Source organism: Trachemys scripta, chromosome 2, assembly GCF_013100865.1.
Source record: "Trachemys scripta elegans isolate TJP31775 chromosome 2, CAS_Tse_1.0, whole genome shotgun sequence".
Lineage (NCBI taxonomy): Eukaryota > Metazoa > Chordata > Testudines > Emydidae > Trachemys > Trachemys scripta.
Window position 1 is genome coordinate 114,831,670 of NC_048299.1, and position 15,485 is coordinate 114,847,154.

A 15,485-nucleotide genomic window follows, 5' to 3' on the forward strand; every position below is an offset into this window, starting at 1 on the left:
AGTATGTGAAATATTGATGTTGGTATTCAAGCTTCAAAACTGGCCACCCAACTATTCTAGTGGGTAGAATTCATAGCATTTTTACTTTGAAGGCATGTATATTTTCAGCCAGAATATGCTGACAGTGTTGAAGCTTCATGAATTCACAAATACTGAAGGTTAAATCAAACCCAAAGTCTAGTGTTTAGAAAATACTCACAATCATTCCCCCTCCCCCATTTTTCAACTACTCTATTGTAGCACGAGAAACTACTTTGCCTAATCTAATGCAATATATATTCAACATACTGTTCATGAAGATATCCTTAAAAACTGCAAGTGTTTCTAAACATAGTAAGCTGCTTATGTAGGGCCTGTTTAAGAAGATATTGGGAATTGCAGATGAGTGAACCTCATTTTAGAACCAGAAAAACTCACTGAGAATCTACTGAAGGGTAGGGTAGTAAATACTGATAAATATAATCTGAAAGGGTAAAATCAACATGAATTTGGTCTATTAAATAATATCAGCAAAAACACAAATCTCAGTCTAAGTTTTCTTCTCAGCAATTCCTATGTCTTTCCGGCAGAGACCTCTGTCCTAATCCCAGTTCCTTCTATTCAAAGAACCAGTCCCATCTCTTGTATATCTATGGTGGCGTTAATAAGCCACAGCTGCCACAAAGAGTTTAGCTTTAGGCAACATTCTAACTCCTGATAGCAGGGTTGGTCAGCAAAAGAACTCTGCCACCTTGTTGCTGTTCCTTGGCATGCTAGAGAGATGAATCATTTTGTACCCCATGTGTTAGTATTGGCTGTTGTTTTATATATTAATTATTTAGAAGAAGAAATGGATAGTGAGTTGGCAAAGTTTGCTGACCATGCTAAATGGTTTCAGTTATTAAAAAGAACAGAGGAGTAAAACTGCAGATGGATTTAAACACATTGGGGATTAGGCACCTATGACACCGATGGTACAGATAATACACACTTACATTTTAAAAGCACTGTGCTAACATTAACTGAAACTACAGAACACCAGAGGGATAAGGAAGGAGAGGCATGTAAGTAATTATTCCCAACATACAGATGGGAAAATCCAGACAGACAAGTGATGAGGCTTGCCAAGGGCCACACAGTGAATCAGAGTGAAATGGGATTTGGCCAGAGGAATCAGGGAGTTGATCTGCTTATGCCAGTGCTGAATTTCATCCTGGCAGCCTGCCCTATGCTTAATCTACAAAAACATAACTCTAGATAGTGTACAGGTGTAAGGTTAAGCACACTGGCAAAAACAGTCTATTTTTCTCATATGCTAATGGGGTCTGAAATTGTGGGGTCCCGTGAGGAGGAAACTTAGGAATATTTTTGGTTGTGCAACTCATTCCAAATACATGATATACCACAAGTCATACCTGTGTAACTAGTTTAAAAATGGCAACCCTTAACTGTAGAATAAGTTATCAAAAATAATAATACAGTATATGCCGGATGTAGGCAGATTTCAGAGGCATCTGGGATGGAAGATCAGTTAGATAGAAAATGAGTATTTAAAAATGGAAGACAGACTGTCTGTTGATGGAGAAAACACTTAAAGTGGGGCTGATCCAAAGCCCATTGAAGTCAATGACAGTCTTTCCATTGACTTCAGCCAACTTTGGATCAGGCCCATTATGTGCTCTACTCCATTTAACATCAGCCTCCTTGTTGCCCTTCATACAGTTTTGTCACTAAGGATGTGCAAATTGTCTCCTCTGCAGCTCATGTGTTCTGAAAAATTCCTCTTGTATTTTTCTCCTTCACTAACATAATTTTACCTCAAGTCTACTCTTTTGCTTCTGTTTATGAGCTTTTCTGTTAAAAAGGATGACCTGATATTTTGCTAGAAAATAAGGAGGGAGAACCTTTTCTTACACCAGAATACCCAAACTACAAATAACAGACTAGTAACAGTAACAAACTCTGATTCTAATCTGATTTTTCGGATCTGGATCCAGGATTAAGCAGATGTTCAAAATATACCCGTGCATTTGAGGACTGGAAAATCATAGCCCTTAACTGCAGAAAAGGTGGCTCAGATTTAAAGGTAGCACATCCTGAATATGCCTGGTGCATTTTTGAAAGGCAGGATTAATATTTAATAATATTTGGTTGGTGAAAATGCTGGAAGAATGTCTATGTACTTAAGGTAGAGGAGGGCAGTGTTACTGACTGACCAAATTTATACAACAGCAAGTTCTGGAACATCTTGCTGTCAGTTGACTGAATATTACAAATGAATCTGTCATAGAGTAATTGCAGCACCACAGCTGTTGTCTTGGAGGTGCTGCCATTGGATGATTTCTGGGAACTTACAGAATGCTCTGCTACTCTGTCTGCCAGTACTGCAAAATGAGGCAACTACTAGAAACCTCACCATTTTTAAAAACGGACCTTGAATCTGTCCCTATTTTCATTCTCCTCCCTCTGGGTTTTTTTGTACTAGCTGTACTAGCATGCACCTTTGTGCATGAACATATAGGAGAGCAGGATATTTCCACCTCTGCATCCACACTCTGTGCTTCAGTCATGGGAGGCACTTGGGATGTTTTGCTCTGTTCAGACTGAGAAGAACCACTTGAAAAATCTGGCACTGGCACCATTTTAGAATGTCAGGCTTCAGACTGTGGGGGTACTCTGGATTCTGGTGCTGGTTTGATAGGAGTCATATGTTCACAGATATCTCCTTGACTAGCTATTGTGATTAGCTTTTCTATTTTTTGGCTTTCCTAATATTAATATTGGCTTTGCACATAAACAAACCTATCCTGGCCTTTGCTTTATTTATTAAATCTTTACAGTCCATGTGATTTAACCTGAATTATTGTCATGGTCAGCTCATATCTGAGAGAGAGAGATTTTCTTTTATGGTGTTGCTAGGATGGGCTAGATTCAACCTTATGGGTGCAGAGCAGTTCAGTTTGCATACTTTTGTGTCAGTAGTGGCAATTATACTGCAAAAAAGAGGAGACAAATCCTAAAGGAGGGCAGGCAGTGGTACTGCTGCTGCCTCTCCCCAGATTTCTGATATCTAGTGTAGACTGGCACTGAATTAGCACATCTCTTCACTGGCCTAGCCCTGCTCCCTCCCGGCCTGGCCTGGCCCTATCAACTTTTTGACTTGGCCAAACAGCTCTGAGAGGTGGTCAGTTGTGTTTTTTGTTTTACCACTCACATTCAGGGCCGGCGCTTCCACTAGGTGATCCTACGCGGTCACCTAGGGCGGCAGGATTTGGGGGGTGGCATTTTGTGGTCCTCAGCGGAAATTCGGTGGCGGTGGGTCCTTCCGCTCTGGGTCTTCGGCGGAAATTCAGCGCCGGGTCCTTCACTCGCTCTGGGACCCGCCGCTGAAGTGCCCCAAAGACGCGGAGTGGAAGGACCCCCCGCCGCCGAATGTTCAGAGGAGCGCTGCCGCCTAGGGTGGCAAAAACCCTGGCACCGGTCCTGCTCACATTAATACATATTTATGGAAGATTTTAATTTCTGTGTCAAAGACAAGAAGTGTTTAAACCCATTAAAGTTGTCTTTTAACCCGTTAAAGTTAAACTGAACATTCAGCAACTCAAATGCTCTTTGGTTCTAGAAGTGTGCCGGTTTGGCAGAGGAGGATGTTACTTTTCGTAAACCATTTCACCCATGCCATGAGCTATAATATCTACAAACACCACATTAAATAGCAGGGCACCTTCTGCACTCATTTACGTGGGTGCAGAAACATTGTGCTCGGTGGGGCTGCAATAGTGCAAATGAGAGTAGAATTTGAGCTACTGATGACTCAAAATGGCTTCTATAAAATAGGCTGTAAGTAAGTTTCTCCCTGATTTTGATTGTTCATATATGCCCCTGATTGAAAAGTACCAATATTTAACTTCTTTTCTTTCAGGGGCACTGGGAAACAAACACAGCAATTATAGTATCAGAGGGGTAGCCATGTTAGTCTGAATCTGTAAAAAGCAACAGAGGGTCATGTGGCACCTTTAAGACTGTTAGTCTTAAAGGTGCCACAGGACCCTCTGTTGCTTTTTACAGCAATTATAATTATTCCTGATTTTTTTCCAAAAGTTAAGAGTTAATTAGTTCACAGATGGTAGAATGGTGAAAGGGATGGGTGTAGTCAGCTTGCCTAGAAAGCTGGATTTCAGAACATATGCAGTGAAATGAGACAGAAAACAGGCTGGCAAAAATAAATCCTAGTCTCCTCATAGACTTAAATAGACAAAAAGGTCAGAATAAAACTGTGGCCTGCATATATCCAGATGTATCCCAATTGCATCATTGGGAATAGTTGTCATAATGGCCAACAACCAATTTCAAACAGAGGATGAGAGTAAATCTTCTGGTGAAAAAAACAACCCTACATGATTTGTCTCTTTCTCTCATCCTCTCTAATCAGAATAGATCAGTCTAAACATGCTCTAGGGCTTGCTGATATCATTCTGCTCTATTGCTGCTAATGAAGCAGGACACCATTTTTATATTGCACATTCAAATGATTTAAATCAAACTATTTTCATGGTTTCTCCATTTACTGTATATATGAATAAGTTATAAAATTATTAACTTGCAGTATATTCAGTACATGTTTTATTTGTACACGTATCCTCATGATTTGACTCTATCTATTTTACACTTCTATAGTTCAGAGATCCATCTACAACAATACACATGATTTACAACTGGCATCACATTAATAGTCCTTATAATAAGAGCAGCTGTGGCCATGGCTTACACTGTGTTGGCTGAATTCTGGATTTCTTATTCATTTTTTATAGTTGGGCAAACTCCTATTGAAATCAAATGAGTAAACACCTCAGAATTTGCTGAATTAAATGATCATAAAGCAGTTAAAACATTAAGGTGCTTGCCTCTGGCAAAGGTTCTAAACCCATAAAAGCGAGACGTCACATAGGCAAACTCGACAGTTGCATGCATGCAACCTCATTCAAACCAATGAGACTTTACATGTTTCAATGACAGCACAATTTGCCTTAGTCCTTAACCTAGTCTGTTACACTTAGTTATTGTAAGAGTATCATAACAAATGCATAATTTTATATATCATGCCCATCTTTCTGATTTCAGATACACCCATGTAGCTCTATGAAGTCAATGGGCCTGACACTCTTTTCATAGGCTTCAGAGTAGCAGCCATGTTAGTTTATATCCGCAAAAAGAACAGGAGTACTTGTGCCACGTTAGTCTCTAAGGTGCCACAAGTACTCCTACTCTTTTCATATTAGTCTAAGGGAGGAATACTTTCAGTAACGTCAGTTGCATTACACTAGCTAGTACAATACTTAACACTGATGTGAAAGGAGAATCAGGTCCCATGTATACTGTAATACCTCCTAACAGCAACTTGAATTCTATCTAGGTTTTTTACTGTGTTCATTGCCATGTTATACGAGTACCTTAGCTAAAGGCAAACTGCTGGCCTAAGTTCTGAATTCACTTCATCTAAATTAGGTTTTTAGGGTATACGTATAAAGGAATTTAGGCCTCTAATTGCTGCTTAATTCACCTTAATCCAAAATTTAGATTCTCAAAACCCCTGCTCAACTGCTACCTGTAAGTGCAAAATTACCTATGCACCTAGGGGCATGTTTACATAGCACAAAAGCAAGCAAGCAAACAAAACCCATGGCTGCAAATCTCAGACTTGGGCTTGCAGAGCTCATGCTATGGCACTAAAAATAGCTGTAGAGACATTCTCGCTTGGGCTCTGAAAGAGAGGGGCAGGTTTCAGAGCCTAAGCTCCAGATGAAGCCAGAATGTGTACACAGCTATTTTTAGCACTGTAGCACAAACCTGAGGATGTTGACCCACAGTCTGAGACTCTGTTGCAGGTTGTTTTTGCCATGTAGATATAACCTAATTTTCCACTGTTGGGTATGCACAAAGCTGCCCCAGTCCTGATGCCCACCACCTAGCTCATGCCTAAGCCTGTTGGGATCCTCAAACTAGGTGTCCACCTGCCTATCTGTTCTGTGGGTCCTAACCTGGTAGGTATGTGCTGAGACTGCCTATTGGATTGGGCTCATATAAGATGATGATGAGCTGGTGGTGGTCCTTTCATGCTATAGCCCAGTGATTAAAGAAGTCACTCGGGATATGGAAGACCTAGTTTCAAATCCCTTCTCTGCCTGATTTGAACCCAGGTTTCAGACTTCTCAGGCCTTAACCACTGGGCTATCATGTATTCTGGGGTAGGTCTCTTTCAGTCTCTTCTGATGAAGCTATTCCACATTGTATAAATTACTTAAATATTCATTGTAGCAAGGACTGGAACCTGGGTCTCCTAAGTGACTGCCCTAACTGCTGGGCTACAGAGTCAGTGCTATCCCTATGTCATTAAAATAGTGGATAAAGGAGAACAGGTGGACATCATACATTTAAACTTCCAAAAGGCCTTTCACAAGGTCCCATACAAAAGACTACTATAAAAGCTATGTAGTCATGGGATGAGGGGCAAAGTATTGCCATAGATCAAAAGCTGGCCAGGAGATAGAAAGCAAAGACTAGGATTAAATAGTCAGTTTTCATCATGGTTAATAACGGGGTGCCTCAAGATTCCATAGTAGATCCTGTGTTATTTAATATATTTATTCATGATCTGGAAAGGGAGGGGAACAGTGAGGCATCAAAATTTGCAGATGACACAGAGTAATTTAGGTTAGTCAGGACCGGAGAAGACTGTGAGACAGTTCCAAGAGACCTAAAGAAGCTAGAGCAATAGGCAACATGATGGCAAATGAAATTCATTGTGCAAGCAAAGTAATGTACATTTGAGGGAAAATTTAAACTATTCATGCACCAAATTGGGTTCTAAATTAACAGTATCAACTGAGGAAAGGGATCTAGGCACCTCTGTAGACAGCTGGAGAAGACTTCTGCTCAATGAGCAGCTGTGGTCAAAGAAGGTAACACAAGATTTGGATACATATGGAATGGGATTGAGAATATTATAATGTCTTTATATAACTCAGTGGTGTGGCCTCATCTGGAATACTGTATGCAGTATTGGTCACCCTATCTCAAAATGTATATTGTAGAATTAGAGGAGGTTCAGAGAAGGGTAATGAGAATGATTCAGGACCTGGAAAAACTCTCATAAAACTCTGAAAAGAGTGGGATTGATTATTTTAGAAAGGAGACAAATAGGAGGCATGATAAAAATATATAAAATACTGAACTGTATAAATGAGGTAGATAGAGAGAACAGAAGTTCCCAGTTTTATATCACAAGAACAAGAGAACATTCAATGAAATGAAACTGTGGCAAATTCACAAGCGTTAAAAGGAAATGTTTTTCCAGACATGTGATTAAACTTTAGAATTGATGACATAGGAAGTTGTTGACGCCAAGAACTTAACAAGATTTTAAAAAGGGAGTGGACATTTATATGGATATCAAGAGTATCTAGAGTTATCATAACTAATGACAACAAACATGTTGAAAAGGATACTAAACCTCGTGCTTTAGCATTTACAACAATTTATTAGAGATCATGATGAGACCCCACACTGGGGGCAGATTATCCCACACCTAATGTGGGGTTCTTACAGCTTCCTCTGAATCACCTACTAATGCCACTGTCAGACACAAGATAGTGGACTAGACGGACCTGGGGTCTATGCAGTATCACAATTCCTATGCTCCTACAATTAAAAAGAATCTCAATCTACTTCTGTTTTTTGAGAGATTTAGAATTAAAATTTGTTTAAAATGCAATAGGGCTAATAATTAACATTGCACTAGCTTGTGGCAGTTAGCCCTATCCCTGCACTGAGGGCAGTGAAGAGCTGTACAACCCTAGAGGGAGCATCAGGTGGCCTTCTGCTTCAGAGAGACACACAATGGCTCTTGGCAGGCCATAGCTACACTGAGGAGAGAGCAATCTGACACCCCTTTGAGGAGTGCAGCATAGCCTCTCTCCAGTCACTCCTCCCCTCCACACCCAGGGAGCAACTGGGTAGCAGTCCTTGTGCTTCCACAAGCACAGGGACTACCATTCTGACCATCCTTGGGGACTATGAAAGATGGGATCAAAAGAAGGAAAGGGAAGGTTTTTATACCCTACTCACTGAAGCTGGGTAAGAGTTGACCATAATCTTGCCCACAGGGGTTATGGACTAAATTCACCACATGCATATGGAGGCACAATGCCTGTGATGACAGTGCAGTTGTGCCCACTTTTACCAGCAATACATTTGGCCAATTGTGTTTGCTGTTTAGTAAAACCCTGGAAATGTAAGATTTCACTGGCGAAAAGTATAAAGAATAAAACTGTCTTAAGTAAACATTGTTATCATGCTGTCACTCACATTCTGGTTTTCACCTGTACCATGTTATGCTTTAATCAGGCCTGTTGGCAAAGAGAACTTGATTCTCAGGTAACACTGTAGTTCTCAAATGCATAATTTTCTAATTGCAGTATGAAGAACAGGTGGTGTAACAAAAAATTAGGCCCAATAAAAGATTAAACAAAATATCTGTTCATGTGGTAATGAAAGAATTACAGAAAGCATAAACAAATGCTTGGGGCTGAATCCTGCTCATCTTTCTCATACAAGTAATCCCACTGATTTACAAGGGGAAATTATGTACCCGGTAATTCTGTTTCTCATAGTTTCTTCTTCTCCCATCCTACCATATGGAAATCAGGGACAGATAGTATTATGATGCCATCAACTGGAAGCAGGGAGGTAAAGAACTGTGAGACCTTGCCCACAGACATATAATCCTCCCACATCTTGAATCCCTTCAGAGATACTTCCAGTACAACTCTGAAAGGCAAAAGCTGAATGAAAGATTGTGTCAAACTGAGAAGAGGACAATATATAGATATCAGCAGCAAAGCACCATGAAGAGAGAAAGGTAATATATAGGACGGAAGAAGAGGAGGTTATGATAAAAAGAATGACCAGGTATGTAATGTTCCTTTGTCATACGTCTTCCCTCCTTTCCCATATAACTAGGAATTGCATGATCAATAGAATTTTAAAAATCTTAATTTTCATGGTTTCAGATGATTGAAATCTGAAATTTCATGGTGTTGTAATCTTGAGGGTCCTGACTCAAAAGGTGATTGTGGGTGGGCGGTCACAAGGCTAGTGTAGGGGGGAAAGTGGTATTGCCACTACTACTTCTGTACTGTTGCTGTTGGTGGTGCTGTTTTCAGAGTTGGGTGGTCAGAGAATGGCAGCTGCTGTCTGGACACCCAGCTCTGAAGGCAGAGCCGCCACCAGCAGCAACACAGAAGTAAGGGTGGCAATACAATACCATGCCACCCTCTTTTCTGTGCTGCTGCTGGTGGCAACACTTCCTTTAGAGCTGGGCTCCCAGCCCCAGCCGTGGAGCTTCCTGCAGCCGGAGGAGGTTCCTGGAGGTGGGTCTGATCCAGCCCCAAGAGTGGCTTGTGCAGGGGAAGAGGAAGTCCTGTCCCTCCCCACCCAGCCGGGACTAGCAGCTGAAGCCTAATGCTAGGTAGGAGCCCCCAGCTGGGGTGCCCCCAGCCCTGGGGTGCCCCCTCCCTGGCTCCAGGCCCAGCACTTGGAGGCTAAAGGGGCCTTGGGCTGGCTCTGGGTGTGTGGTGAGGGTGACCATGGTTCTCCCCTGACCACAGCACCCTGGACAGTCGTCCACATCACCCACCTGTAAGGCTGGCCCTCCCCCGCAAAAAAAAAAGTGATAACCCCCCCACACACCATGCCACCCTCACTTTTGTGCTGCTTCTGGCAGTGACACTGCCTTCAGAGCTAGGCGCCTGGACAGCAGCTGCCACTCTCCAGCTGCCCAACTCTGAAGCCAGTGCAGAAGTAAGGGTGGCAAAATCCCCACCATAGCCATATTTCACCGGGGAGACCAGATTTCACGGTCCGTGACACATTTGTCTTGGCCGTGAATTTGGTAGAGCCCTATAAGGTAAGGGCTATCTTTGTTGCAAGACTCCTTGACATCAGAGGCTAAAAGGGCTTGAATGAAGATAAGGGATCATTAAGGTAAGGGTACAGTGTATCTCCTCCCAAAAATGATCAGCAATCAGGATCTTGGTAAAGACACTGGGAGGCAAAAGACAGACCAAAGTGTGGGGTAATAAGCTGATAACAGTTGTTGCCAAGGTTGAAATAGAAAGCACCAGTGCACTGGTAGAACTGGGATACATAAACAGACATCTTTCAGGTCTGTAGCAGAGAGCGAGAAGCCCTAGAGCAGGAAAAAAAAGGACAGACCTGGCGGTTTTGACCCTGCACCTTCTCTTGTTCAGACACCTGTTCAATGCATGGAGCTTGAGAACGGGCGTGAAGCCTTCCATCTTTTTGTGCATAAGACAGTATTGAAAAGAGAAACCCAGTCTGTGCTCTTCAGGAGGAACAGGGAGAATTGCTCTGCAACAGAGCAGATTCTGGATCTCTGAGAGAAGAGCCAGGGACCTATCCTTTTCCAAAGGCCAGGGAGTTAAACTAAATCAGGAGAGTCAGGGTCCTGAGCTGCACTCCATTGAGTACCCCTGAGAAATCACCTCCTTCACCCAGGTATTTGAGGAGGTGGTAGTCCACAATCTTGCAAACATCAGCAGTGGTGGGGACAATGTTCCTGGGTGGTAGCTTGATTTCAGTAGGGCTGCTTTGGGAAAACAGGGAAAGGGCAGGAAGAATCTAGTCCCATAGCTGCATTCCACCCCTCAAGCCAAATATATCTATGCCACTATGCCCACCCCTCATAATACAAACAATACAAACCTCATAAGCCCTATGCAGGGCCAAGCCCACCTGCTTATCTGTGGGACAAGTCATAGTCTTGTGTGAAAGGTTGATTTAGAAGGTAGGACCTGAGCATCCACCCTAGGGAAAACAAAACTTTTGTCTAGTTCCTCAAGGGAAACAGGATGGTGTAAGAGTCCTGGGAGTGTCAGTTCATGTGGCTCTATTCCTCAAACATAACACATAGAATTATTATTAGCAAATGCACAAGAGGTACAATAAAGATGGAAAAAAATTCAAAACACAATTAAGTAGGGAGATAAACCAGAGATGTAGAAGTAAATAAAAGAAAAATGTCAAATATGTCAGAAGGGCTTAGGCTGGCATCATTCATTTTAGCCAGTCAATACTGAGAGTCAGCAGTGTGAAGTGAGGGTTGATTCCAAGTTCCCAAGTGTGGTCCTTTGCAACACACCTGTGCATATGAAATGGTGAGCTTGCACCAGAGATAGTGTGGCAGCTCGAAACGAGGCAGGCTCTCATCAGGCTGAGTGATGAGGAAGGAGCTTCGTACAGAGGGAATGTCTAGAATGGTTGAGAGGAAGGGAAAAGCCACCTGACCCCGCTCAGGAACCTTACTCAGGCAGGTAGCCTGCCACCCACACCACTATGGCTATTTTTAGCGCTATTGGTTGATCAAATCTAGCACCATACAGCAACCTGAATGGGAAATTACATCTCTGCTTGAAGTGTAGATGTACCCACAGAAACAGCTCCCATAAGTTGTGCTCTGGCACCCAGGGAATGTGGAGTCACACTGTGTGGCCTGCTCTCCTAGGCAGTGGAATAACAGTAGTTCTGTCATGTTTAAGGCCTTCCAGTGTGCTCCTAGACCCCAATCCAGCAAAACACTTAAGCACATGCTTAATTTTAAGCATAAACTAATCCTACTGAGTTCAAAAGGACTAGTCATGTGCTGTAGTGTAGATTACGTATGTATTTAAGTGCTTTCCTGGATTCTGCTCATAGTGGAAAATAGGATTTTCTCTTCCTTTAGTGACTTGAAAGAGGGTAAACTTTGCAGTGTGAAAATTTGTAGATGATATCAAGATAGTGGAGGACAGCAAATAATACCAAGACAGTAGAATAGATGATAGAGGGGGAAGATTACAAAATATTAAGAAGATTTAGATGTGTAGGAATGACTTTTAGGGGGCTATTCAATACTAGATAATGCAAAATGATGACTGAACCTTACTACAGCATCTTCTGTCGTTTGAATGCCTCGGAGCTATTTATAATTTCATGCTTATCACTTTTTGCCTTTAGCCAATAAATAATTCTCTCTGAATTAAAGACTCATTATAGGACTATTTTTTGCTGACAAAAAGAGGCGAGGTAGTGGTGCAGAGAGGTAACAGATTTAACAGTTAATTGTGTACAAAAACCCCTACATTAAAATAATGTTATTTAGGTTGCAAAGTCAAGTGCTCAAAAGTTAGGAAATGCCAGATTTACAGTTGCCAGTACAACATTAATTCTTATGCCTTGTATATTCACCCTGAATGAGGCAAGCGTCCTGCAGAAAAATAGTATGAAAACATGTAATTAAAGACTGTATCATAATGAACATAAGGAAAGGGACTGAATTAAAATTGTGCAAGCAATGGTAAATTTGGTATTTCCTAATTTCGCATGCTTGACTTTGTGACCTAAATAATGTTCTTTTAAAATATTTTTTTACAATATAATTTCCTAGTTTTTTTTAAAGAATAAAGATATAATAATATAATTTGTTTTTATTATGAGAATTTAGGTTGTTCTGAAGCAGTCAAGCAATACGAAGGTGTGGTGTAAGCAAGTTTCCTTCCCAACCTTCTGAGAAACAGAATCCACCCACTGCAGAGTGGAGAGTACCCCTCTACCTTGGGTTTGACTTTATTAATGTGATGAACATTTAACAGTGATAAATTCATTAATATTTGTAAAGGCTTGAGGATGGAAAACACTTATAAAATACTAAGTATTATTAATAATTAAGAATAAGGTGCTGACACAGTTCTGTGTTGATTACCAAAAACTCAGTGCTTTTATGCTAAATGTGGAAAACCTGGTCTAGAAAACTTATACCAACTTGAATGAGTCAAATATCTGACAGTATTTGATCTCTTTAAGTGTACTTACAGATTCCTCTCTCTATAAATCAGGTCAAGGTAAGCATCCATCTTCCAATTTGGTTTATACAAATTCCTGGTCATGCCACCAAGAATAATGACTGTGCTAGGCACCTTCTGTAGATTTATAAATTATCAGACTTGGGAAGGCCGCTCACATAGGTGAGGTTCTATTATTGGATTGATAGATGCAAGGCCAATGGTAAAAGCAGAGAACTCACTGATTCATAGATTTTTTTAAAGCCAGAAGGGACCATTGGCCTCCAGCATAACTCAGGCCATAGAATTTTGCCCAGTAATTCCTGCATTGGAAGGGACTAATCTTCCCTACTATGTAAGTGAGCTAGAGCATATTTTGTAGAAAGACATTCAATCTTGATTTAAAGAGCCCAAATGCTGATGTATTTATCACATGGTAAGATGGTCTAATCATTTATTGCCATCATGGCTAAAAAGTTCTATCTTGTTCTCAATGTGAGTTTTTTTAACTTTGACTTTCAGTCACTGGACCATGTTATGCATTTGTCTGCTGGATTAAAGGGTTCCCTAGTGCAGATCTTTTCTCCTTTATGTAGGTGCGTCTAGACCATGATCAATTTGATTCTTATCCTTTTCTCTGATAAGCGAAATAATTAAGTCAGAAGGCCCTAAGTGGTGTAATCAAAACCCAGGATAGGTCAGATCCTGCAAAGCTCAATTATACTTACTAATATATGGGATTTGTGAGATGAATAGCTAATATTTGGATATGTTGCCGTTCTGCCTGACATCTTCTCTACAAAATATTTTGTAGCTCAGGTGAATGTGCCCTGAGCTACTATCTAGGAACCCATGAGTTCTAATCCCAGGTCTTTCACCAAAAATGGGGGGTAGCAGTGGGCATGAAGATTTTAGATTCCTGGTAGCTCTGGAATGCAATACAGCTCCACACTGCCCCTTATTGTGGGCAATGCCCAAATGAGACAATCTAGGCTTAAATAATTAGTTTTATGATCTAATGTTTGTGTTTTTAATATGTGATTTATTTAAATTAATCATGAAATGGGATATTAATTACTGTTATTTCATTTTAGACAGCCAAATCAATTTCAAAATGAACATCAATGAATGTTACTTAAAACGCATTTCAAAATCAAACACATGACATAAACAAAAGCCTTTCAAAATAAGCAACATTCAAAGTCTGTCTTTGAAGAAGGTAGAAGAATAACTTTGGTTTGCAGCTTGGATCCTGTCTGTCATGTCAGTATAAGGAAAAGCCTTGTGGCAGGGAGATTAACATGCATACAGTTCTTTAATTTTCCACTTAACTAGTGTTCTTGCAGTAGATATAGGCTACATGGAGAGAGATGGCAAGAAAAAGAGGGGCAATTCTAGGCAGGGATAGATTCCCTCAAGAATTTTTGAATATTTTCTTGTACCAGCACATGCACTTCCTTATCTGCATTTTGCAGCAGGCTAGCAGACACTAATGAGAGATTTCATGTTCATACCAATTACTTGAAATATTTAACATCCCTCTTAAGGTGCATTTACACTTCAAAGAAATGACTCACTGCATGCATTCCACTATATTGCAAAGGAAAAAAATGTGTCCCCACTTGGTATTATTATAGACATGTCTTTGAGTTCTACTATGGTTAAGGTCCTATTATCAATTTTATTTTAAATCCTTACTTTCAGAGGTTTATATTTTGGTGTAAAACATTGTTTCCAGATTTTAACTTTATATATAAGCAGGGCTCGGCACACCCTGCAGTGCTCCTTTCCACTGTAGCCAGCTTTGATCTCTATCGGGGGCCAAGGCACTTCTCATCCACACCCATAAATCTGACAGGTGCCTCTGAAGGGCAGCCACTCCCAGCAGCAGCACACGGAACTTTGGAAACTGCTACTACTGAAATGAGCAGTCTCTTTTCCCAGCAGCCAGTGCCTCCCTCACTGGTTACTGCTGTTCCTTACCATTAGAGCAAGTAGGAATTTTTCCATTGACAAAATTTCCCACCAGAAATGGGGTTTCACAGAAAATGATATTTTTTTTGTTTGTTGGAAAGTGTCATCTTTGGTTACACTTTTTGTATTTTTGACAGGTAATTTCCAAGTGAAGTGAAAAAAAAAAAGGCTGTTTCTTTTAATTTAAAATTGAATTTTTTGTTTCAACACAATACAGGAAAAGAAAGATGAAGGGGTTGGAGGCACTTCTCTCCAATTCACAAATCCATCAATGACTAATAGACACCCAGATACTACAGTGATGAAGGCCACATCAGAACCTCAATAGACGTCCTTCATTTCAACAGTCATCTCATTTTAGTCCCCAAATTATTTACTTTGCACACAAATTTGGTATCCTTTCACTATTATTATTAAAAATATACACATCAGAAATAAAGAATTGTGAAACTGAAGTAACAAAATGTGGACTCATTCTTTTGTGTAAATAACGTGTGTAAATAAGTTTTAGGTTTCCTGCATGAATAATATCCCCCCCCCCCATTTTGTATCTTTATCAGACATGGTGTCCCATGTTTGGATCTTGTCAAGGTTGAGGGGTAAAAGGGAAAAAAGATAAAATCATTTACGGCTTGT

General features: G+C 40.7%; 1 protein-coding gene and 1 long non-coding RNA gene across 2 annotated transcripts in view; one reads left to right on the forward strand and one right to left on the reverse strand.

Moving 5' to 3' along the window:
• Positions 1 to 15,271, forward strand: part of LOC117872725 — a 109,888-nt gene extending 94,617 nt beyond the window's left edge. Inside the window, exons 2-3 of the long non-coding RNA XR_004644568.1 lie at positions 8,787 to 8,946; positions 15,067 to 15,271. This is a non-coding gene — a long non-coding RNA (uncharacterized LOC117872725). The remainder of the gene's footprint in view (positions 1 to 8,786; positions 8,947 to 15,066) is intronic.
• The window catches only part of GABBR2 (gamma-aminobutyric acid type B receptor subunit 2), an 835,193-nt gene that overhangs the window by 169,772 nt on the left and 649,936 nt on the right, over positions 1 to 15,485 (reverse strand). The window lies entirely within an intron of this gene.